General features: G+C 43.8%; 1 pseudogene; it reads right to left on the reverse strand.

Moving 5' to 3' along the window:
- LOC115142430 (VPS10 domain-containing receptor SorCS1-like) overlaps positions 1–23,938 on the reverse strand; it is a 163,861-nt pseudogene that overhangs the window by 72,902 nt on the left and 67,021 nt on the right.

Here is a 23,938-nt window from a genome sequence, read left to right on the forward strand (position 1 = left end):
CTCTAAGCCTGCTCATGGGCCTTAGTGTTCTTGCCTCGCTCTCATTTGTAGATTGTGCCTTAGGGCTGACATATGTTCTATATTTTTTTCCCAGCGTTAGGTTGTTCGCTTCCATCACGTTTACCACCACATGCACATCTACTCCCTTCATCCAGAGCACGGCTAACTCGCCTCGACTCAGAAACACGCCTGTATCGACTCCCATAAAGAACAGTGAGATGAGGAACCACTCCCGTGCTATTGTTTACCTCCACCAGCTGAAGGAAGGATGGTGAGGAACAAGTAAATTGCGCCGTGCTAGCACGCTAAACTATCATGCTAGAGCCAGTTGGGTCCCATGGCAGTTCCACATCCCTGTTTTACTTTTGGAGTGTTCCTGTTTTAGGGATGTATCCTGCATACAGAAGGTATCACACCATGTGTTGCAGCTAGCTAATCATCCACTATAGCTATTAAGACAGATGTTTGCAGTTAATGATATCCTTGCATACTGTGTTTAGCATTCATATTACATGTGTTGTAACCTTGGCGTGTTATCTTACAGTCAAGGCTGAAAGTAAGACTAAGTGATGGGTGTGGACCTGCTTTTTAATCATTTTACTGATGTACGAGGTTACAAATGACAAATGGAATTGTTTAAAGATGCTCATATGATGGACCATTTAGCTATTTGATTTAACATTTTTTGGGGGTTAAAATATTGAATTGTGTTTACTACTATAGCCCATAGAAAAACATTCATAAATGTCCAAAAAACATAGTCCAAAAATAAATCATAAGGAAAAAGGCTTCAAAGTGTCTGTCCTATATCTAGGTAATATAAGAAAGCGCAGGAAATATTAGACTTTTTTTGGACACATACACCTTATGTATTTGGCACAAAGCTACCTCCACTCAATTACATGGGTTACCTTCAGATGAGTCCTGTGACACTTGTGGGGGTTGTAGAGAAAAACAAAGAACATCATCGTGTTTGTGAGATTCTCCCCTTTCCAGAGGTTTTTGGCCAAACTGTTTGGAGGCAACAGACGTTTTTGTGAGAAGACCGATTTTCGGGATGTTTCGTGGTCTGACAAATTCCTGCTGTAGCTCGGTCACCTTCCACCGCAGATGCAGAAGGCCGACATAAGCGGATGTGGTGGATTGAGATGCAGCCAATGTCTCCAGCTGACAGATTTTAATGGGGATTTTTTTATTATGTTACTTAGATTGACGCATTGGTACGCCAATAGACACTTAAAGATTTGAACCAGTGTGCTACAGCAGGAAAATAATCCTGCATCAACATGAAATGTGGATTATGTGGATTATAATGAATGGGCATTTTTTGTGGGGGTCGATACATTTTTTGTTAGGGCAAATCAAGTCTGGCATTTTAAAGTGGAAATTACTCATTTTAGAAGCCTTTTTAAACATGGATTAACCTAGAAGTTTGCATTTCCTGCCGTGCAGGAAAATTCTCAGCAACAAATGAGTGATCAAATGAAGATCCTACATCTGTACGTACCCTCATTTGCACTTCTTTGAGAAGTGATGGGAACATTTCTAAAGAGTTTGCCTTTACTACTTTGAGGACAGTTCGAGGACATTAAATATGAATTTGCACTTATAAATGTGTGCTTGTTCCAAAAAGAGTGGCAATGAATGGAAGTATTTGAACTCTGTAGTGGGAGAGATCTCATCTGAAGCAAATTCATATTCCACCCACCTGCCTGTTGATGCTGTCTGATCTGGACAGAGGCTGTCATTGTTTTGGAGCACAACACACACACACACATAAATAATTAAGGCCTTCGCCTGAAACATTTGTGCCGATGACTGCTGCTTTAGTCAATATGTTCATGAGAAAAAGCATTCTTCAGTATTTTCCATAAGCGCCGGCCGTCGGCTAAATAGCCGATAACACTCATTGTAACACTCACTTTTTCCACTTCATAAATTACCTAGCCATTTTTTCATTTAAAAGTTTCAATTAGGTAGTCAGAGAAGTCCATATAGCCTTCTGCCACTAAAAGGAATGATATGCATCTTCTAGTCATCTATCGATAGGACAGACGCCGGTCAGTCTTTCGCATGTTTTATCGGCCTACACAGCCACGGAGTCGGGGGCGCATATTTACTGTGCTTTGATTGATTACTGAACAGTAAGCGTTGACTAGTTTACAAAAGGTGTGAAATGACTGAATAAAGTCAATCTCCTATTTCCGTTTGCTATTCATAAATCATACAATGTAGTTATGTCCATGGTATTGCATCGGGACATGTAAACCAAAAGAGTTTGTTTTTTTCCTAGGATTCGAAGTCCATGAAAAAAACTTGCCAGTGACCGTAAAGTGGCTCGTCAGTGTAGCCTAGTGATGGGTTGTTCGTGAACTGACATCTATTTTTTTTTTTTTCAATGGATCTGCTAGGTGAACGGAACCGAATCGGTAAGAGACTGGTTTTGGCTCCCTAATTTGCATTCTGGTAGGCTACTCCTGCTTTTTAGTCGATTATCTGCAGATAAATTATGAAAGCATTCAATGAAGATGTCGAATTCTCACTACCGGAACAATAAGAAGAAGTGGAGAGAGCACCTCATTCTGGTCCAAAATATGATACAGATTGAAGGTTACAAAAGTTCATGTACATGATACTTATACGCTAGTATTAAAGATATTGATACTAGTATTAAAGATATTGATATAGGCCTACTGATTTAAAGTTAATAGACAACTGCTGCTTTCTGTTTAGCAAAGCCCATGTTTAACACCTGCTTCATTCATACCTGTTAAAGTAAGACTGTAAATGTGACCTGAATCTCAAGATTGGTTTAATGTTAAAAAGGTTTTCCTACTTAGAAAATAGTTGTGATCAGGACAAGGCCTAGACAATGTCCAAAACGACTAACACCACATTTCAATCATTTTCAGTCATATTACTGTAAAGAAATATCTTTCAACAACAACACATTTTACAAAAATGCGAGGAGAAGTCATTCAACTATTCTACATTAGAATGTACCGGAGGCCACCAAAATGGAGCTTGTTCTGCAATTTTCACAGAAAACACAGCTATTACTTCCAACAACAGCAGCAAAAAATCTGCTTCCGAGAAAGAACCAGAGGTTTTTGTCTGAATCTGTCCGTCGCTCAGCCAGCCTCCCCTCAAATTCCTTTCATTTTCTGGAAGCATTAGCCGCCCTACCAAACATTTATACAAGATAATGATCTGCAAGTATGTCAGATGGGTTCTCGATATTTACCGTCATTACGCGTTATTTCTTACACATTTCTCTGTATTAAAACCTGTTCATCCACTATTTGCTTGTGGTTACTCTTCAACTGGACTGCTCTGATTCTCTGCACCTTAGCACACATGCACTCACCCACACAGACATATACACATCACAACGGCTGCTACAAGACTATTTATACAGCTCAATTTATACACTGCCCCCCCCCCCCCAAAAAAAAAAAACGTGTTAATATTGGACTATAAATTGTGCCTTCCTGTATTATACTTATGCTAAAATGCTTATTCTATTCTACTGAACCATTAACTTCATGTTTCTATTATCTTTTATTGTTTTTATTGTGGTTGCACTGTCCAGAAGGAACCTGCCAGTAAGTGGTTTGTTGGCCGATGGTATACCATGCGTATCCCATACATACAAGTAATAAAACTAGAAACTACTGATAGCACCGTTATTCGCAAGCGTTTCCCTTATAAGCGTTCTCATACTCAGAATGAGTCAGAATGCATGCAGTGTTCTCAATGATAAAATAATGGTCCATTGTTTCTGACTGGTCTCCACTGGTCCTTGTACACCAGTGACCCAATGCATCCCTCTTCCACTTCTCCATTCCCTGCAGCAACAGAAGGTTGACTTACCCCAACAGTGTGGGTGACAGCTAGCCAGAGTGATGATAACAAAGGTAACCTGGATCCAACAGGCTCTCTCTTTCTCTGTGTGTCTGTGTGTGTGTCATTAGCACCCAGTTACTCATTTTAACACGTCATATCACTAGAGTTCTGTGTTAAAGGGGTGGCTCTGCAGTACTATGCTGTTGCCATTTTAGAAACCCACTAGCTGTGTTTTGTTTAGAGCGACATACACTGAGTGTACAAAACATTATGAACATCCTTTTTGAACACTTTCAACACCTTGTAGAGTCCATTGCCGCAACGAATAGAGTCTGTCTTGAGGGCAAACCAATATTACAAAAGGTCTTCCTACTGTTTTGTACAGTCAGTGTACAAGCTAGACTGTTTGCTGCAGAGACGGGTTGAATTACTAGGTATGGCCAAGTAAGGTCTTTGTAAACAGGCTTTTTGACCCTTAGTAGTTTGTTCGTTTTTATTTTGTAGCAACATCAAGGCCTATACCTTCCACTTCGTCAGTAAAACTTTTCAAAACAGCGCAGGCTAATGTTCCACAGGCTAACAGTCCACACTATTCCACAGGCTAACAGTCCACACTTTTCTACAGGCTAACAGTCCACACTTTTCCACAGGCTAACAGTCCACACTATTCCACAGGTTAACAGTCCACACTATTCCACGGGCTAACAGTCCACACTATTCCACAGGCTAACGTTCCACAGGCTAGCAGTCCACACTACTCCACAGGCTAGCAGTCCACACTACTCCACAGGCTAGCAGTCCACACTATTCCACAGGCTAACAGTCCACACTATTCCACAAGCTAACAGTCCACACTATTCCACAGGCTAACGTTCCACAGGCTAACAGTCCACACTATTCCACAGGCTAACAGTCCACACTTTTCTACAGGCTAACAGTCCACACTTTTCCACAGGCTAACAGTCCACACTATTCCACGGGCTAACAGTCCACACTATTCCACAGGCTAACGTTCCACAGGCTAGCAGTCCACACTACTCCACAGGCTAGCAGTCCACACTATTCCACAGGCTAACAGTCCACACTATTCCACAAGCTAACAGTCCACACTATTCCACAGGCTAACAGTAACAGCCCACACTATTCCACAGGCTAACAGTCCACACTATTCCACAGGCTAACAGTCCACACTATTCCACAGGCTAACAGTCCACACTATTCCACAGGCTAACAGTCCACACTATTCCACAGGCTAACAGTCCACACTATTCCACAGGCTAACAGTCCACACTATTCCACAGGCTAACAGTCCACACTATTCCACAGGCTAACAGTCCACACTATTCCACAGGCTAGCAGTCCACACTATTCCAAAGGCTAGCAGTCCACACTATTCCACAGGCTAACAGTCCACACTATTCCACAGGTTAACAGTCCACACTATTCCACGGGCTAACAGTCCACACTATTCCACAGGCTAACGTTCCACAGGCTAGCAGTCCACACTACTCCACAGGCTAGCAGTCCACACTACTCCACAGGCTAGCAGTCCACACTATTCCACAGGCTAACAGTCCACACTATTCCACAAGCTAACAGTCCACACTATTCCACAGGCTAACGTTCCACAGGCTAACAGTCCACACTATTCCACAGGCTAACAGTCCACACTTTTCTACAGGCTAACAGTCCACACTTTTCCACAGGCTAACAGTCCACACTATTCCACAGGTTAACAGTCCACACTATTCCACGGGCTAACAGTCCACACTATTCCACAGGCTAACGTTCCACAGGCTAGCAGTCCACACTATTCCACAGGCTAACAGTCCACACTATTCCACAGGCTAACAGTCCACACTATTCCACAAGCTAACAGTCCACACTATTCCACAGGCTAACGTTCCACAGGCTAACAGCCCACACTATTCCACAGGCTAACAGTCCACACTATTCCACAGGCTAACAGTCCACACTATTCCACAGGCTAACAGTCCACACTATTCCACAGGCTAACAGTCCACACTATTCCACAGGCTAACAGTCCACACTATTCCACAGGCTAACAGTCCACACTATTCCACAGGCTAACAGTCCACACTATTCCACAGGCTAACAGTCCACACTATTCCACAGGCTAGCAGTCCACACTATTCCACAGGCTAGCAGTCCACACTATTCCACAGGCTAACAGTCCACACTATTCCACAGGCTAACAGTCCACACTATTCCACAGGCTAACGTTCCACAGGCTAACAGCCCACACTATTCCACAGGCTATCAGCCCACACTATTCCACAGGCTAACAGTCCACACTATTCCACAGGCTAACAGCCCACACTATTCCACAGGCTAACAGCCCACACTATTCCACAGGCTAACAGTCCACACTATTCCACAGGCTAACGTTCCACAGGCTAACAGTCCACACTATTCCACAGGCTAACAGTCCACACTATTCCACAGGCTAGCAGTCCACACTATTCCACAGGCTAGCAGTCCACACTATTCCACAGGCTAACAGTCCACACTATTCCACAGGCTAACAGTCCACACTATTCCACAGGCTAACGTTCCACAGGCTAACAGTCCACACTATTCCACAGGCTAGCAGTCCACACTATTCCACAGGCTAACGTTCCACAGGCTAGCAGTCCACACTATTCCACAGGCTAGCAGTCCACACTATTCCACAGGCTAACAGTCCACACTATTCCACAGGCTAACAGTCCACACTATTCCACAGGCTAGCAGTCCACACTATTCCACAGGCTAACAGTCCACATTATTCCACAGGCTAACAGTCCACACTATTCCACAGGCTAACAGTCCACACTATTCCACAGGCTAACAGTCCACACTATTCCACAGGCTAACAGTCCACACTATTCCACAGGCTAACAGTCCACACTATTCCACAGGCTAACAGTCACACTATTCCACAGGCTAACAGTCCACACTATTCCACAGGCTAACAGTCCACACTATTCCACAGGCTAGAAGTCCACACTATTCCACAGGCTAACAGTCCACACTATTCCACAGGCTAACAGTCCACACTATTCCACAGGCTAACAGTCCACACTATTCCACAGGCTAACAGTCCACACTATTCCACAGGCTAGCAGTCCACACTATTCCACAGGCTAGCAGTCCACACTATTCCACAGGCTAACAGTCCACACTATTCCACAGGCTAACAGTCCACACTATTCCACACTAAGCCCACACTATTCCACAGGCTAACAGTCCACACTATTCCACAGGCTAACAGTCCACACTATTCCACAGGCTAATTCCACAGGCTAACAGTCCACACTATTCCACAGGCTAACAGTCCACACTATTCCACAGGGCTAACAGTCCACACTATTCCACAGGCTAACAGTCCACACTATTCCACAGGCTAGCAGTCCACACTATTCCACAGGCTAACAGTCCACACTATTCCACACAGGCTAACAGTCCACACTATTCCACAGGCTAACAGTCCACACTATTCCACAGGCTAACAGTCCACACTATTCCACAGGCTAGCAGTCCACACTATTCCACAGGCTAACAGTCCACACTATTCCACAGGTCCACACTATTCCACAGGCTAACAGTCCACACTATTCCACAGGCTACACAGTCCACACTATTCCACAGGCTAACAGCTATTCCACAGGCTAGCAGTCCACACTATTCCACAGGCTAACAGTCCACACTATTCCACAGGCTAACAGTCCACACTATTATTCCACAGGCTAACAGTCCACACTATTCCACAGGCTAACAGTCCACACTATTCCACAGGCTAACAGTCCACACTATTCCACAGGCTAACAGTCCACACTATTCCACAGGCTAACAGTCCACACTATTCCACAGGCTAACAGTCCACACTATTCCACAGGCTAACAGTCCACACTATTCCACAGGCTAACAGTCCACACTATTCCACAGGCTAACAGTCCACACTATTCCACAGGCTAACAGTCCACACTATTCCACAGGCTAACAGTCCACACTATTCCACAGGCTAACAGTCCACACTATTCCACAGGCTAACAGTCCACACTATTCCACAGGCTAACAGTCCACACTATTCCACAGGCTAACAGTCCACACTATTCCACAGGCTACAGTCCACACTATTCCACAGGCTAACAGTCCACACTATTCCACAGGCTAACAGTCCACACTATTCCACAGGCTAACAGTCCACACTATTCCACAGGCTAGCCACACTATTCCACAGGCTAACAGTCCACACTATTCCACAGGCTAACAGTCCACACTATTCCACAGGCTAACAGTCCACACTATTCCACAGGCTAACAGTCCACACTATTCCACAGGCTAACAGTCCACACTATTCCACAGGCTAACAGTCCACACTATTCCACAGGCTAACAGTCCACACTATTCCACATTAACAGTCCACACTATTCCACAGGCTAACAGTCCACACTATTCCACAGGCTAACAGTCCACACTATTCCACAGGCTAACAGTCCACACTATTCCACAGGCTAACAGTCCACACTATTCCACAGGCTAACAGCCCACACTATTCCACAGGCTAACAGTCCACACTATTCCACAGGCTAACAGTCCACACTATTCCACAGGCTAACAGTCCACACTATTCCACAGGCTAACAGTCCACACTATTCCACAGGCTAACAGTCCACACTATTCCACAGGCTAACAGTCCACACTATTCCCACAGTCCACACTATTCCACAGGCTAACAGTCCACACTATTCCACAGGCTAACAGTCCACACTATTCCACAGGCTAACAGTCCACACTATTCCACAGGCTAGCAGTCCACACTATTCCACAGGCTAACAGTCCACACTATTCCACAGGCTAACGTTCCACAGGCTAACAGTCCACACTATTCCACAGGCTAGCAGTCCACACTATTCCACAGGCTAACAGTCCACACTATTCCACAGGCTAGCAGTCCACACTATTCCACAGGCTAACAGTCCACACTATTCCACAGGCTAGCAGTCCACACTATTCCACAGGCTAACAGTCCACACTATTCCACAGGCTAACAGTCCACACTATTCCACAGGCTAACAGTCCACACTATTCCACAGGCTAGCAGTCCACACTATTCCACAGGCTAACAGTCCACACTATTCCACAGGCTAGCAGTACACTATTCCACAGGCTAGCAGTCCACACTATTCCACAGGCTAACAGTCCACACTATTCCACAGGCTAGCAGTCCACACTATTCCACAGGCTAACAGTCCACACTATTCCACAGGCTAACAGTCCACACTATTCCACAGGCTAACAGTCCACACTATTCCACAGGCTAGCAGTCCACACTATTCCACAGGCTAACAGTCCACACTATTCCACAGGCTAGCAGTCCACACTATTCCACAGGCTAGCAGTCCACACTATTCCACAGGCTAACAGTCCACACTATTCCACAGGCTAACAGTCCACACTATTCCACAACAGTCCACACTATTCCACAGGCTAACAGTCCACACTATTCCACAGGCCAGTCCACACTATTCCACAGGCTAACAGTCCACACTATTCCACAGGCAGTCCACACTATTCCACAGGCTAGCAGTCCACACTATTCCACAGGCTAACGTTCCACAGGCTAACAGTCCACACTATTCCACAGGCTAACAGTCCACACTATTCCACAGGCTAGCAGTCCACACTATTCCACAGGCTAGCAGTCCACACTATTCCACAGGCTAACAGTCCACACTATTCCACAGGCTAGCAGTCCACACTATTCCACAGGCTAACAGTCCACACTATTCCACAGGCTAACAGTCCACACTATTCCACAGGCTAACGTTCCACAGGCTAACAGCCCACACTATTCCACAGGCTAACAGTCCACACTATTCCACAGGCTAACAGTCCACACTATTCCACAGGCTAACGTTCCACAGGCTAACAGCCCACACTATTCCACAGGCTAACAGTCCACACTATTCCACAGGCTAGCAGTCCACACTATTCCACAGGCTAACAGTCCACACTATTCCACAGGCTAACAGTCCACACTATTCCACATGCTAACAGTCCACACTATTCCACAGGCTAACAGTCCACACTATATTTAAAAGGAAATGGTAATGCTCACTATTCTGTATTCCCTGTATGTCTACTATCAACATCTGTTACATCTTAACCAGTTTTTCCTGGTCTTTGATGTTTTTTTTTATTTTGCACGATTATCTAGGCTTCCTCTTGTTAATACAAAGTGTTCATGTTCCAAACAAAACAGGCTAGCATTCCACATGACAGTCCACAGAAATTATAAAGCTCACTGCTGTTTTTCCTGCCCTCTCACCATTAACGTGACACCTCTTTCCTGGTCTATGACCGAAGCTTTCTCATTGGACTGTACACGGGGGTGAGGAGAGGTGGAGGTTAGGGGGCGCATTTCATCTTCATTATTAGACAAGAATTGACCAGGAGAAAAATGACCTGTTCCGATTAGAGTCTTGTTAAAAAGGGAGGAATGTGAGAACGGAAGGATGAAGGGAGATGGAAGTAATGATGCGAATTGTCAGGATGGCTCCTCTTGAGGGTTGTGGGAGAAGGGGTTGGATGGGGTTGGGGGTGCAGGGGTTGGAGGGGGGAGGGGGGGTGAGCTAACGGTCGCAAATATGAAGAGCTTGTCTATCCTTTGATCAAAACACTAGAATTGATTAAATCCTTCTTCTTCCTTCCTTTTTTTTGGTCTGGTCTATAATTCATTAGTTCCGGAAAGAGAGAATTTATAGGGTCGGTATAAATATTAACGATTGGAAGTATTTTCTTAGAAGATCACTGCTAACTCTCTGGGTGGAGATTAGCATGGCTCAATGGATGTGCCGGATATTGTTGAAGATGACAGAGGCACCAAACAGACATGGCAGTACTAACTTCAAAAATGTATGTTTGTTTTATATTGGCAGTTGACATCAGCATTGCAAGTCCATTGACGTGCCTTCGTAAGTGTATCCACCTGCACTGCAATGAGTAGATCAACTTTTTCTACTACAAAATTACTTAGAAGTAATACTGATAGATCGTTCGAATTTGAGTCAAGTGGGCTGTTTTATATGAGTTAGGACATTTGTCAGCATTTACAGTGTAAGAAACAACCCCACACAGAGAGACATTTAGAAAGCAGATGGAAAACTAGAATGTTAACTATGAGATAAGACAAAATAACAACACAACTTAAAACACATAAATGCACCTTACCTTTCTCTTGTTGTTGGGACTGACGTATAAGTAGCTGAGGATTGTTTTCGCCCCCACTTTCTCATTGAGCTTCTGGTAAGTGGTTCCGTAGTCGGTTGACCTGGAATTTAATCAGAGTGTTTGATGAAGACTTGATGAATCTCTTGTTGTAATTAAAAATCCCCTGGAGAATGTTTAGTTGGATTTTAAAAAAGCATGCACAATTATGTCCCACCTCCTTGTGGTTCGCTGTTCTACGACAACACACTCATCCCTTGTAATCTAAACAACCATAACCTAGCCAGGGTGTATGTCTCCAACTATCTGACCAATGTCCAGCTCTTCTTTTAAAAACAGCACAGAATTCAAAACAGCATCACCAGGAACAATAGCAATTTTTCTGGAAAAGTTTCTCTGTTATGGTCCAGGAAAAGATTTGAAGTCAAATCATGTCATTCACTCCTTCAGTCCAAACTGTTAGGAGAAAAAAGGCACAACAAAGTGCAAAACTTCACGTAAAGCTGAAAGACTGGCTGCATAGTCTCAAGTGGACTGTTCTATAGCTGGTCAAAGATGAAGCCATTTGAACCATGAGTTAGACTAGTTTTATGCAAAGTTTTCACGTGGCCTCCTGCATTGTCATTCACACAAAGCTTCCTGTTTTAAAGGAAGTAACAGCAATGTTTGAGTGGATTTTGAAAAGAATAATGAAAAGGCAAAAATAATGTGTGAAGTTTTTTGGAGGTCGTGTCTAGGTAGCACAACTCTGTTGTTTCAAAGTATCACCATATCTGTCAGCATAAAACTACTAACCCAATATGGATCCCAACAGTTGAGTCAAAGCTAACAGTGGATGAAAGGGGATTGTGCTGAAATATTTAAGCGATGGTCAGAGTGCTAATGTGAAATTTGTGTTCTGTCTGGGATGTGACATTCCAGAACGTCTCGAAGTTTGAACAACTTATCTCCCCTGCCAGGATCATTTTATTCATATAGAAGCGAGGCTCAATCAAGGAGCTATTTCATGTTCAGCTAAAAACACACACATCAACACACACACAGACATGCAAAGCAGGCAAAGCTTCAAAAATACACCATGCATGCATCACCCTTCAACGCTTGTTACTACTACAAACAATGCAATCACTGACTTCGATAGAGGGTTTTCATTCATCCTGTGCTTATAGAAATGTTAAATCCTGATTTTGGAAACTCAATTGAAATGGAAGCGTTACAACTTTGAAGTCATAATTTTTTTGTAGTGAAGTTGACAAAGAACAAACACAAATAGCCCAGCCCCGTGACACCAGCCTGGTGACTTTCATCTTCCCCTTTTCAGATTTATTATGGGATGGTTTCCATGTCGATTCAATAAGGGCGAACTCCTGAATACCGGCGGTAGCATCTATCAACGGGTGGATCCATCGACACTTTGGACCACAGGACAATGACATCATCTGGCTATTGATCTGCTCTTCATAGAACTCCCATCATACGGCTGCTGTGATTTAAGGCCCAATGACATACTTTTAGTGGTGCATCAACTCTCGACATGAACCAATGAAACTAATACAAAATCGGCCACCCCCCCTCACATCATAAACCTAGCTACTGCTCACATCATCATATCCCTAGTTGTTTTAGTTGAGGGTTCAATTTCAAGCTCTATTCATACCGGACTAACGTGATACTGCCTTGTTGGGTTCTTTTCAAGGACAACAACAACTTTATTTTGGGAGGAGACTTAGAGTACCCCCAGTGCACGCCCAATTAGACTTCCCCCATATATATATAGCTACTGTACTATGACAGCAGCAGCCCAAAGCCCTGTTGTCTTCCCTATTGGAGTTTGATTAATCAATGAGCGGGGGGTATCTGGAGATGGTTAGCTAGAGGTCGCTAATCGCATTAGCGGGGTGCAAAGTAAACAATAAACAGCTTGAACCGTCCAACGGATGGCAGCTTTGCTGAGTATTCCAAATTAATTCATGAATGCCTCGGCGCACTCCAGATAGCATTTCTCTCTCACCACTCCGCTTTGAGAGCAGCAGGTTGGGCTTGTACCCCCCTCCCATTTCTGCCCCAGGTTTGATGGCTGTCTTCCATTCTCAAAACTACCAGCGTCTCCGTCTCTCCCCCTCATGAAGTGAGGGAACAGTCAATGTTAGACACACCATTAACAGGGTAATGAGGTGTCACGCCCGTTCACGTTTGAGCCATCCACGACTTAAGCTACTAAAGGCTAGTGGTTAGGACTTCAGTGGAGACAGCCATATAACGCTACATTTCCCACTGCTGTGGTTGGGAGATAGGCCTTGGGGTGGACCCACGGATCGGTTGTGGACAAGGCCGCTGAAATCACTGGAAAGTCCTGAGGTCCATTTTCTGTTTTCCTCTTTCTCATATGAGGGCCGCAACGTTCCAGCAGACCCGCACCGCTGGGATTTGTAAAGATTTGACAGGCCTACTGTTACATAGTCTCTTAAATGCCAAAACCGCAGTCTATCAACTTAATGAACGCCAAGTGGAACACATAAGAGCATTTAAATTTGTCCCTCTTTTAGCGAAAGCCTGGGGTAAAATAAGGTGAGACGTCATAAGACGTGTTCCGGTGGAAAGGAGTCGATAGAAGAACAACTCAAATCCTCTAACTGCGGAGTTTACAACGGACAGTCAAACACTTTCTATTTTCAGCCAAGTCTCAAACATACAGTGGGGCAAAAAAGTATTTAGTCAGCCACCAATTGTGCAAGTTCTCCCACTTAAAAAGATGAGAGGCCTGTAATTTTCATCATAGGTACACTTCAACTATGACAGACAAAATTAGGAAATAAATCCAGAAAATCACATTGTAGGATTTTTAATGAATATATTTGCAAATTATGGTGGAAAATGAGGCTCCTCTGTCCTCCACTCGTTACCTGTATTAATGGCACCTGTTTGAAGTTGTTATCAGTATAAAAGACACGTGTCCACAACCTCAAACAGTCACACTCCAAACTCCACTATGGCCAAGACCAAAGAGCTGTCAAAGGACACCAGAAACAAAATTGTAGAACTGCACCAGGCTGGGAAGACTGAATCTGCAATAGGTAAGCAGCTTGGTTTGAAGAAATCAACTGTGGGAGCAATTATTAGGAAATGGAAGACATACAAGACCACTGATAATCTCCCTCGATCTGGGGCTCCACGCAAGATCCCACCCCGTGGGGTCAAAATGATCACAAGAACGGTGAGCAAAAATCCCAGAACAACTCGGGGGGACCTAGTGAATGACCCGCAGAGAGCTGGGACCAAAGTAACAAAGCCTACCATAAGTAACACACCAGACGTGTTCCCCTGCTTAAGCCTGTACATGTCAAGGCCCGTCTGAAGTTTGCTAGAGAGCATTTGGATGATCCAGAAGAAGATTGGGAGAATGTCATATGGTCAGATGAAACCAAAATATAACTTTTTGGTAAAAACTCAACTCGTCGTGTTTGGAGGACAAAGAATGCTGAGTTGCATCCAAAGAACACCATACCTACTGTGAAGCATGGGGGTGGAAACATCATGCTTTGGGGCTATTTTTCTGCAAAGGGACCAGGTCGACTGATCCGTGTAAAGGAAAGAATGAATGGGGCCATGTATCGTGAGATTTTGAGTGAAAACCTCCTTCCATCAGCAAGGGCATTGAAGATGAAACGTGGCTGGGTCTTTCAGCATGACAATGATCCCAAACATACTGCCCGGGCAACGAAGGAGTGGCTTCGTAAGAAGCATTTCAAGGTCCTGGAGTGGCCTAGCCAGTCTCCAGATCTCAACCCCATAGAAAGTCTTTGGAGGGAGTTGAAAGTTTGTGTTGCCCAGCAACAGCCCCATCACATTACATTTAAGTCATTTAGCAGACGCTCTTATCCAGAGCGACTTACAAATTGGTGCGTTCACCTTATGACACCACTTTAGAAATATGCAACAACACATTGCCAAACATAGACCATTGTATATTAAAGTGATTTCTTTTAACATTAACATTTTAGTCCTGTTACAACTGATTGTAGTCAACAGGTTAACAGTATGACAAGACAGACATGCCCTTTGCCACTCTAGAGCAGATCTGCATGGAAGAATGGGCCAAAATACCAGCAAAAGTGTGTGAAAACCTTGTGAAGACTTACAGAAAACATTTGACCTCTGTCATTGCCAACAAAGTGTATATAACAAATTATTGAGATAAACTTTTGTTATTGACCAAATACTTATTTTCCACCATAATTTGCAAATAAATTCATAAATAATCCTACAATGGGATTTTCTGGATTTTTTTTCTCACTTTGCCTGTCATAGTTGAAGTGTACCTATGATGAAAATTGCAGGCCTCTCATCTTTTTAAGTGGGAGAACTTGCACAATTGGTGGCTGACTAAATACTTTTTTGCCCCACTGTACTTCTGAGTCACAAATAACCTAATCGGGCACCGAATCTCAAGGTAGCAAGAACGCAACCTGTAGATCTACAAACACAAGATATTACAACTATAGCCAAGGGAGTGGATTATGTTTGAATTCAGTTTTCAGTCATGTGGAGAAGCCCCTTGAGCTGAAAGTGCAGCGAGACTCGCTTGAACTGCACTCAAGGCCAGTCAAAGTAAGTGCACTTGGACTACACTGGAGAACACATTGGCTGTCTGTGAGTAGCTGTGACTCACATTCACACTAATGCCTGTTTGCTTTGGGCTGAATTAAACATCTGGTCGGTTGGCTGGAAGGTTCTGGCGACAGGTGCACGTTTTTCTGGCGAAAAGTCTCCTCAATGAGGAGAGGGCAAGTTGCACCGTTTAAATATTCAAGGTGATTTTGTGTAAGCCTTTGATTTGTCAACCTCTTATTGGTGATGCACTTATGTATTTATAATGTGGTATACAAAAGGAGACACAACATGAATCACAACCTTGTTGCTGCTAAAAATACGGTATAACAGGCAGTCACACTGAAGACTTCACACAGAAATGTACACAGAAGACTTGCAATGACAAAGCATGATGTGCTTACCTCCACAACGAGCTCTCCGTGACACTGTTCAGGTTGAAGTCAAACAGCTTGGTCAGCATTAGAATCACCTGCAAGACATGAAGATAAATCCTTATTTACACACTTTAATACAGAGCCTACACCAAAACGCACCTTTCAACACACAATTCATCATAAACATAAAGCGTAATCACATTTCACATAGCATTTCAAAACATTCGATGATTCGTCCTGAGTTACATTTGTCAGCAGTCAAGGAAATCGTGTTTCTTCTACAGTACGCGAAATCCAAGGAAATTATCCGTTATTGGAGTTACGAGCCACAGGTCATCAACAATTTGCCCCCTAACATCCCCAAAAGGTTGCTGAATCAAATCCCCGAAGCTGAGAAGGTACAAATCTGTCATTCTGCCCCCGAGCAAGGCAGTTAACCCACTGTTCCCGTGGCGCTTACGACTTGGATGTTGATTAGGGCAGCCCCCGCACCTCTCTGATTGAGGGGTTGGGTTAAATGTGGAAGACATATTTCCGTAGAATGCATTCAGTTGTACAACTGACTACGTGTCCCTCTTTCCTTTCCCACGTTGAAGTGGTGTCCCTTGATTTCACGATCACTTGTGTAATACAAGATGCTTCTTCCATACTTTCTAAAATCACTCATCACATCCTTTCAAAATAGAAAACAGAAAGGACAGATAGAAAGATATTAAACGTTGGATATGTAGCCTCTGTAGCCACACATGAAAAAGGCATAGTTCCGTCTTTGAGAAACTCACAGTCTACCTGATAGAGAATACATTATACAAAATGTGTCCTCCACCTAGCTTGTTCAGGGGATCTGACTACTGACTAGCAAGCTCAGCTGAACTGTCAGCGAAAGGAACTAAAAGATACATCAGACGAACAGCGTGTGACGACTAATTATTAAGAGCTCATTACTTAACCATATCCTATCCAATCTAAACGCGGCACTGTAAATATTCTTTATAACTGTAACACCCTTAAAGTGCATGGGATTTTTAGAAGGAAAATCTGGGTCGATCCAAGTCTTCGGGGAAAATGAAAAGACAGATAAATCACATTCTGCCCGAAGCAGAATGAGAACTACAGAAGCACGGAACTACAGAAGCACGGAACTACAGAAGCACGGAACTACAGAAGCACGGAACTACAGAAGCACGGAACTACGGAACTACAGAAGCACGGAACTACAGAAGCACTGAACTACAGAAGCACGGAACTATGGAACTACAGAAGCACGGAACTACGGAAGCACGGAACTACGGAACTACAGAAGCACGGAACTACAGAAGCACTCGCAATCTATTTACTTTATGACTAGAGGTATATTTCAAATTCATTGAAATTTGTGGCGGTGGAGCTATTCACCAAGCACACCTGTAGTTTACCAGTCTACTTTGACATGGTACTATAGACCCCTGACATTTCACGCAATGTTTGCTGTCTGTTAGCATGTTGCTAACTGTGTGGAATCGCCTGGAGAATGACGTCATGGATTTGACAGTTTTGGGATTGTTCAAAATGCTGTAGATGTCATACAACACAGAGGTCAGTAACGACATGGACAAGTCGAACAGATCCAGCAGTCTTATGTCCATCTTTATCAGCCTTGTGTCATCCAGATGACCTTAGCATAATCTACATAGCTTATTTTCCTCCCTCCAAACACCCATAGGCGGACTGAAACTTCAAGAGAAACTGCACTGTATGCATATTCAGGAAAAAAGTCCATAGTGTACACCAAAAACAAAACAACAGGAGCCTATAAACAATTTGTACATGCCGTCTCCAAGACCAGCTACACAATGTTCCTTGGCTGCACGCTGCGTCATGGCAACATCCAACTGTTTCCCTGTCCCTCGGATACCTTTGAGTCGACCTCCCGCTGCATGTTGTGGAGGCAGGCGTGGCAGAGGAGGAGTCACTGTGGGAGTTGTGTGACTTTGTGAAGTGTGTTCCGCCAGCGTGGGGGCCCCGCGAGTGAGTTACAACGCCAGAACAGATGCACCTCTGCAGCGGGGAATTACATTGTGAGGCCCCTTTGATCACCCTGCATTATGTATGAGGCAACATCTGCGGCCTCGGAACGCACCAAACCAATACCGCCCCCACACACACACACACACACACACACACTGCTGCTTTGGGTCGACCTGTGGAGGAGTTTAGGTTAGCGAGAAGAACCCATCAACACAAAACTCCTATAAATTAAGGGTTTGTTCACAATGTAGCCCGGTGTCTCCTCTAAGCGTCTGAGTGGTAGATACTCCAGTGAGGAGAGAACTACCCCAGGGGATGAATAACCTTACATGTGCAGATGAGACCAATGCATGCTAATGACCCAGTCCATTTCGCTGGCCAGCTGGAGGGGGAATTTGCACACAGGCGCGTACCCACACCCACAAAGGCGCGCACACACCCACCCACACACAACCACCTCCACAAGGCTTCTCTCTCTCTCTCTCTCTATCCCTCCTCGCTATCTCCTAAATTCTACCAAACCTCTAAATTCAGTTGTTCTATGTCTGTTTGACAGAGCAGGTGCCCTTGTACCAATGTATCTCTGTACTCCATGCCTATGCCTCCACCTCCGCCTGTTTCTGTGTACTAGAGCCAGGTTCTCTATCACCTCGCCCAAACAACCAATAACCTGGGCAGATAAAGTCCTTTAAAAGCAAAGTAAGCAGAGCTGTAAAAGCGGAGCAGGCCAGGCGGGGCTGGCTGTGTAGCTGGCATCATTAGCTGAAGGACAGTGTGCATGCGGACCCTTCTGTCTGCCACATATGGAGCCTAATGTGGGTGGCCATCAGCGTGCGTCCGTGTCAGATGGTCTCCCCGCTGGAAAGTGCATATGCTACATTACCGAGCTTGCCAATTAGGCCCGTGGGTAGACTCCTACTGTAAATATTACCTTGCCGAGCAATAGAAGGAAAAGACAGACTTTTAAAAAATGAAGATATCTGAGAAGGACTAACGATGGGGAGAGTGCTGTGTGAGGGAGTGAAGAAGAACAAGAAGGTCATTCCACCAGAAGCAGTTAGGAGTTGTTTGAGGGAGAGAAGATGGAGGACTGTGACTTTCAGTAGCTTGGGAGGTGTCTGGGTTTACGTGGCTGTGGCAGGTTGAGGCGACAGCTCTGTTTATGGGATGCATTATGCTGAAAACCCCACATTGAAGTAAGTCACTGGGGTTCAGAAAATGTTTGAGGTGGTAGGCCTGGTGAGGTTTCTATTAAGATAAGTGTCCCCTTTCTAATAAGTAAAACTTTCAAAGTGCATTGGAGGCCAGTTGGAGGGAGTTTGCAAATGTTATGCTAAGTCTCTGGTTGGCAGAATTTTAGGGGGTATTAGAAATGCAAAGAGAGGTTTGAGCTCAGGATGCGGATCAATAACAGCTGTGTTTCTGCAAAGACTTAAGTGCTTAGAGTTTCTCTTTCACACGCAAATACACACACAGAGAGACAGAAACACACACACAGAAAACGCACACACACTGGGTGCCTTTGTTGCCAGAAAACGGCTCGTTGTGTTTCCTGCTATCTGGCGATTGTCCTTGACAAGGGGAGAAAGAAAGAGAGAGCGCAGAACTGTAAAAAAAATAGAAAACATAAGGATCCTAGCCACAGCTTTGTCTGACTGTGAAACTCCCAGAAATGAGACATGTTAAGCACACACTTCAGGGCATTCACATAAAAAAAAAACTTCTGAAATCCCCTTTTTCTTCTGTATGTCTTTCACGAAATTGTAATCACGAGAGAGAGAGAGAGTTGTCGTGTTTCTTTCTGACTGCATGCTAAAGTACAATCCCGTATTCCACACTCTCGTTAATCTTTCAGGTATCGTCTCAGATATTCAGATACTGTAGTAGGTGGATGCACTCTAGAGTCTAGAGTGTTCAAGATGCAATTTCGTAACCATGTGGTGAACACCACACGCACTCAATACTTCTGTGTTTTACATCTAGAAGGAATGCATTACACCTCTGCACACTACGTATCTATTATGTTCTTGAGAAAAAAACAAGTCAAATATATAAATATCATATCTTAACATGATTCATCTTCCTAGATGTTCAAAAACCTGAATCTGTCAAACTCCGGAGGGATCATCGTGACAACATGCCTTCTCTCTGTAGGATTAGCCGTTGTCATCTCATATTTTGGAAATATTTCACAATCCATGCCTATTCCAGATATGAAAGTAAAATGTAGCTGCGAAACCTTGATTTTCAAGTCATCTGTCAAATTCTTGGATATCCCACCAAAAATCTGTCTCCATTGAGGATCAAAATGTGTCATTTGAGAGCAATGTCCCAGGGTAGGAAATGTTAGTATCAATACCAAACATTTATAGTAATGTTCTGGGTTTTGGGATGCCTATTTCTGGGGCCTAATTAGCTAGTCTTGTGTTAAAATGTTTTTTTCTTTTTTTTTCTGACAATATTACCCAGAAACCACAGTGATATCGTTCTCTGTATACTTTAAGACCAACATATTCAGTGTTGTAAACCCACTTGTTGACATACCCCCAGGGTTTTAGTCAAAATGCATGGCTGGACATGGTATGTTGATATGTGTATTCCAGGTTGGATACTATGTTAATAAGAAGTTATATTGTACTGATGTACTTAGCTGTTATCTGCCATGCTTGTATGTGTTTAGCTCCATCAGCAGAAGAACAGAAACAAAGACACACCATGGTGGGAAGAAGACTAAAGTTACTAATACACATCCAAAGTGAAAAGGCAGATTTTCATTGCCGTAGTTTGACTGCCACCTACAATGCTAATGACCTGATTAGATGGCAGGATTCACTTTCTTCACAGCGTGATAACTGTTGCAGGGGAAGACATGGAGCTACTGTGTGTGTGTGTGTATATATATATATATATATATATATATATATATATATATGTTGTGCTTAGTGGGACTATCATTTGTTTTTCAACAGGACAATGACCCAAAACACACCAAGCTGTGAAAGTGCTATTTGACCAAGAAGGAGAGTGATGAAGTGCTGCTTCAGATGACCTGGCCTCCACAATCACCCAACTGAGATGGTTTGGGATGAGTTGGACCGCAGAGTGAAGGAAAAGCAGCCAACAAGTGCTCAGCATATGTGGGAACTCCTTCAAGACTGTTGGAAAAGCATTCCAGGTGACTACCTCATGAAGTTGGTAGAGAGAGAGCCAAGAGTGTGCAAAGCTGTCATCAAGGCAAAGGGTGGCTATTTGAAAAATCTTAAATATATTGTGATTTGTTTGACACTTTTTTGGTTACTACATTATTTCACAGTTTTGATGTCTTCACTATGATTCTACAATGTTGAAAAAAGTAAAAATAAAGAAAAACCCTTGAATGAGAAGGTGTCCAAACTTTTGACTGGTACTGTATACAGCCATGAATTATGCATATAGACTGCAGAGATTGTAAACAATCTATTGTTTTTGGTGTGTGTGCGTGTGTGTGCGTACGAATGAGCGTGTGTGTGTGTGTGTGTGTCTGCACATTGAATGTGCGCACGTGGGTCTTCAAATGAACGATGTGTCTGTAAGCAATGTTGATTCAGGTAATAAATCACTGTTCAGTACTTTGCCATAAGGGGAAGATAACACTTGACACAATTATTGAAATTGAATTCATGGACACTCTCGCTCCAGACAAAAGATAACGGGACTATTCACATTATCCCAAGTAGGTAAGGTTCCTGCCTGCGTAGAATGAAAAGCCAGAGCTCCAACAATTGAGTTAACTTCCAAAGTAGGTTACAATCCACCCACTGGTTAAATATAGTACATCACTTCCGTGCCATGAGAGAGGAATATGGTTGTTCACTCCTGATCATTTGACAAATAAAACTGAATATATGAATGTTAATCCAATGAACCCGCTCACATATCCCCGGGGGATATTGCAATAACCCATAAAACCTTGAACTGTCAACGTGGAAAATCAAGTTTTATGTTAGCGGTGACAGAAAGGTGGAAATGAAAGCACTATGAAACTCAAGACACTCTCAAAGTTTCTAGTGGTATTGAATGGGAATGACACGTCTGTGGGTATATGATTCTCGACGAGTTGAATATCAAGTTTTATGTTTAACGGTGACAGAAAGGTGTGGATATGAAAGCATTACACAACAGAGACATACTCAACGATGAGACTGGATGCGAAACCGTGTCTATGAGTAAAATGCTGTGGCTGACTTGGATTTTGGTACTAGACTGCAGAGGCCCAAGAGGCTAGTCTAGCGGCTGTTTTCCCCGTGTGTTAACAACACAACCTACGTGAGATTATTAACTACAGTCGCTACACTACTTGACAGATGGAGCGTGATGAAGCTAAAGAAGAATCTCGCTCATTGCAGATTAATTATTCAGATGGTCATCCTCAGAAGTAGCATCAGCTCACAAATTGGATAATAAAAGGTATTTACAAAGCTACATCTATCTATCCATCCATCAATCTGGCAAAGGCATTCTTCTCCCTCTGAGGCAAAATAATCGGTCCACTTTTTGTCTCATTGAGATCACTTGATTTGCCTCCAGTTTGGGGCCGGGTAGTTTGAGTAGTAGGAGCCGAAGGCAGATGAACAGTCCCTCCAGGCATTGCTGCCAGAGCGAGAAGTAGGAAGAGGGAGAGAGAAGAAGGGAGAGACCGAAGGGGGAAGAGGGAGAGAGAGCGAAGGAGGAAAAGAGCGAGAGAGAGAGAGAGAGAGAGAGAGGGGGGAGAGAGATGGTGGTAGTAGCTAACAAGCTCTTCTCTGTCAATCTCTCGCTTTGTTCCCATTATTCAGAATCAAAGACTCCTGATTCCCAGCATTTGCATGTGATTAGCAGTACAGCTCCACAGTCTAAACCAACACTTCCCTCCCTTGGAATCATCACAGACCACCCACCTACTATTGGCGTTGCAATCACCACCGCCATGACAGACCACCTTTTTGTTGTTGTTCGGCTCTGTTGTGTAAGCATTGTGTGAGGCACCTCAATATCAACATCATTCACGAGCTTAATTTGCGTCAAAGAAACATGTTGGGGAAAAAGACAAACCAAAGTAGATCTGTTGAGGGATAAAAACGATACAAATGAGAAACAAGCTTTTCAAGTGTGCTTGAGTTTGACGCGGTGGCTAAAGACATAGCCGTTGGCAACGAGAACACAGAGGAATGAGAATTGCAATCAACGGGGGTCTTAACCTTGTCTCGCACGTCACTGTAATGAGATGATAAAACGGATCCCCGGGGGGTTGGAACAAGCCGTATTCTAGCGTGTACACAGAAAGCTGTATCAATACGGGAGCAATTGCTGCTGAGCTTCATACTCTGGTAATAGAATAGGAGACACGTGCTGCACACCAATAGGCACACTCAATTTCAGCACAAGGGAGCATTGTATAAGCTACAGTAAGAAAATGTATGGCATTCAGAAGTCAAAAATGTCATCAATGTCAGAGATATAGCAGTATTCAGCATAGTCAACAATGTCGTCAATGTTAGAGATATAGCCGTATTCAGAATACTCTATATTTCCTGTATAAAACAAAACAAATAAAAACAAGAGGAAGGAGAAGACAGAACTCTTGTTTCAATCACAGTCCAATGGAGTTTGATCAATCTCCCCATGACGTCAGATCTGACCAAGACTTCAACCCAGTCCACACAGGGAATCACTCAAGGCCAGGCCGTTAGCACCAGCCTTGGCTGAGGAGGCCACACACAAACAAACAAGGACAGAAGGGAAGCCGCCATGCTCGGGCCAGAAACACCAAAAGATTGATAGGACCAGACGAGACCAACACTGTAGCCAGCAAGGGCGAAAACGCAACCGGTTGTCGAGTCAATGGCACC

Source organism: Oncorhynchus nerka, linkage group LG15, assembly GCF_034236695.1.
Source record: "Oncorhynchus nerka isolate Pitt River linkage group LG15, Oner_Uvic_2.0, whole genome shotgun sequence".
Lineage (NCBI taxonomy): Eukaryota > Metazoa > Chordata > Actinopteri > Salmoniformes > Salmonidae > Oncorhynchus > Oncorhynchus nerka.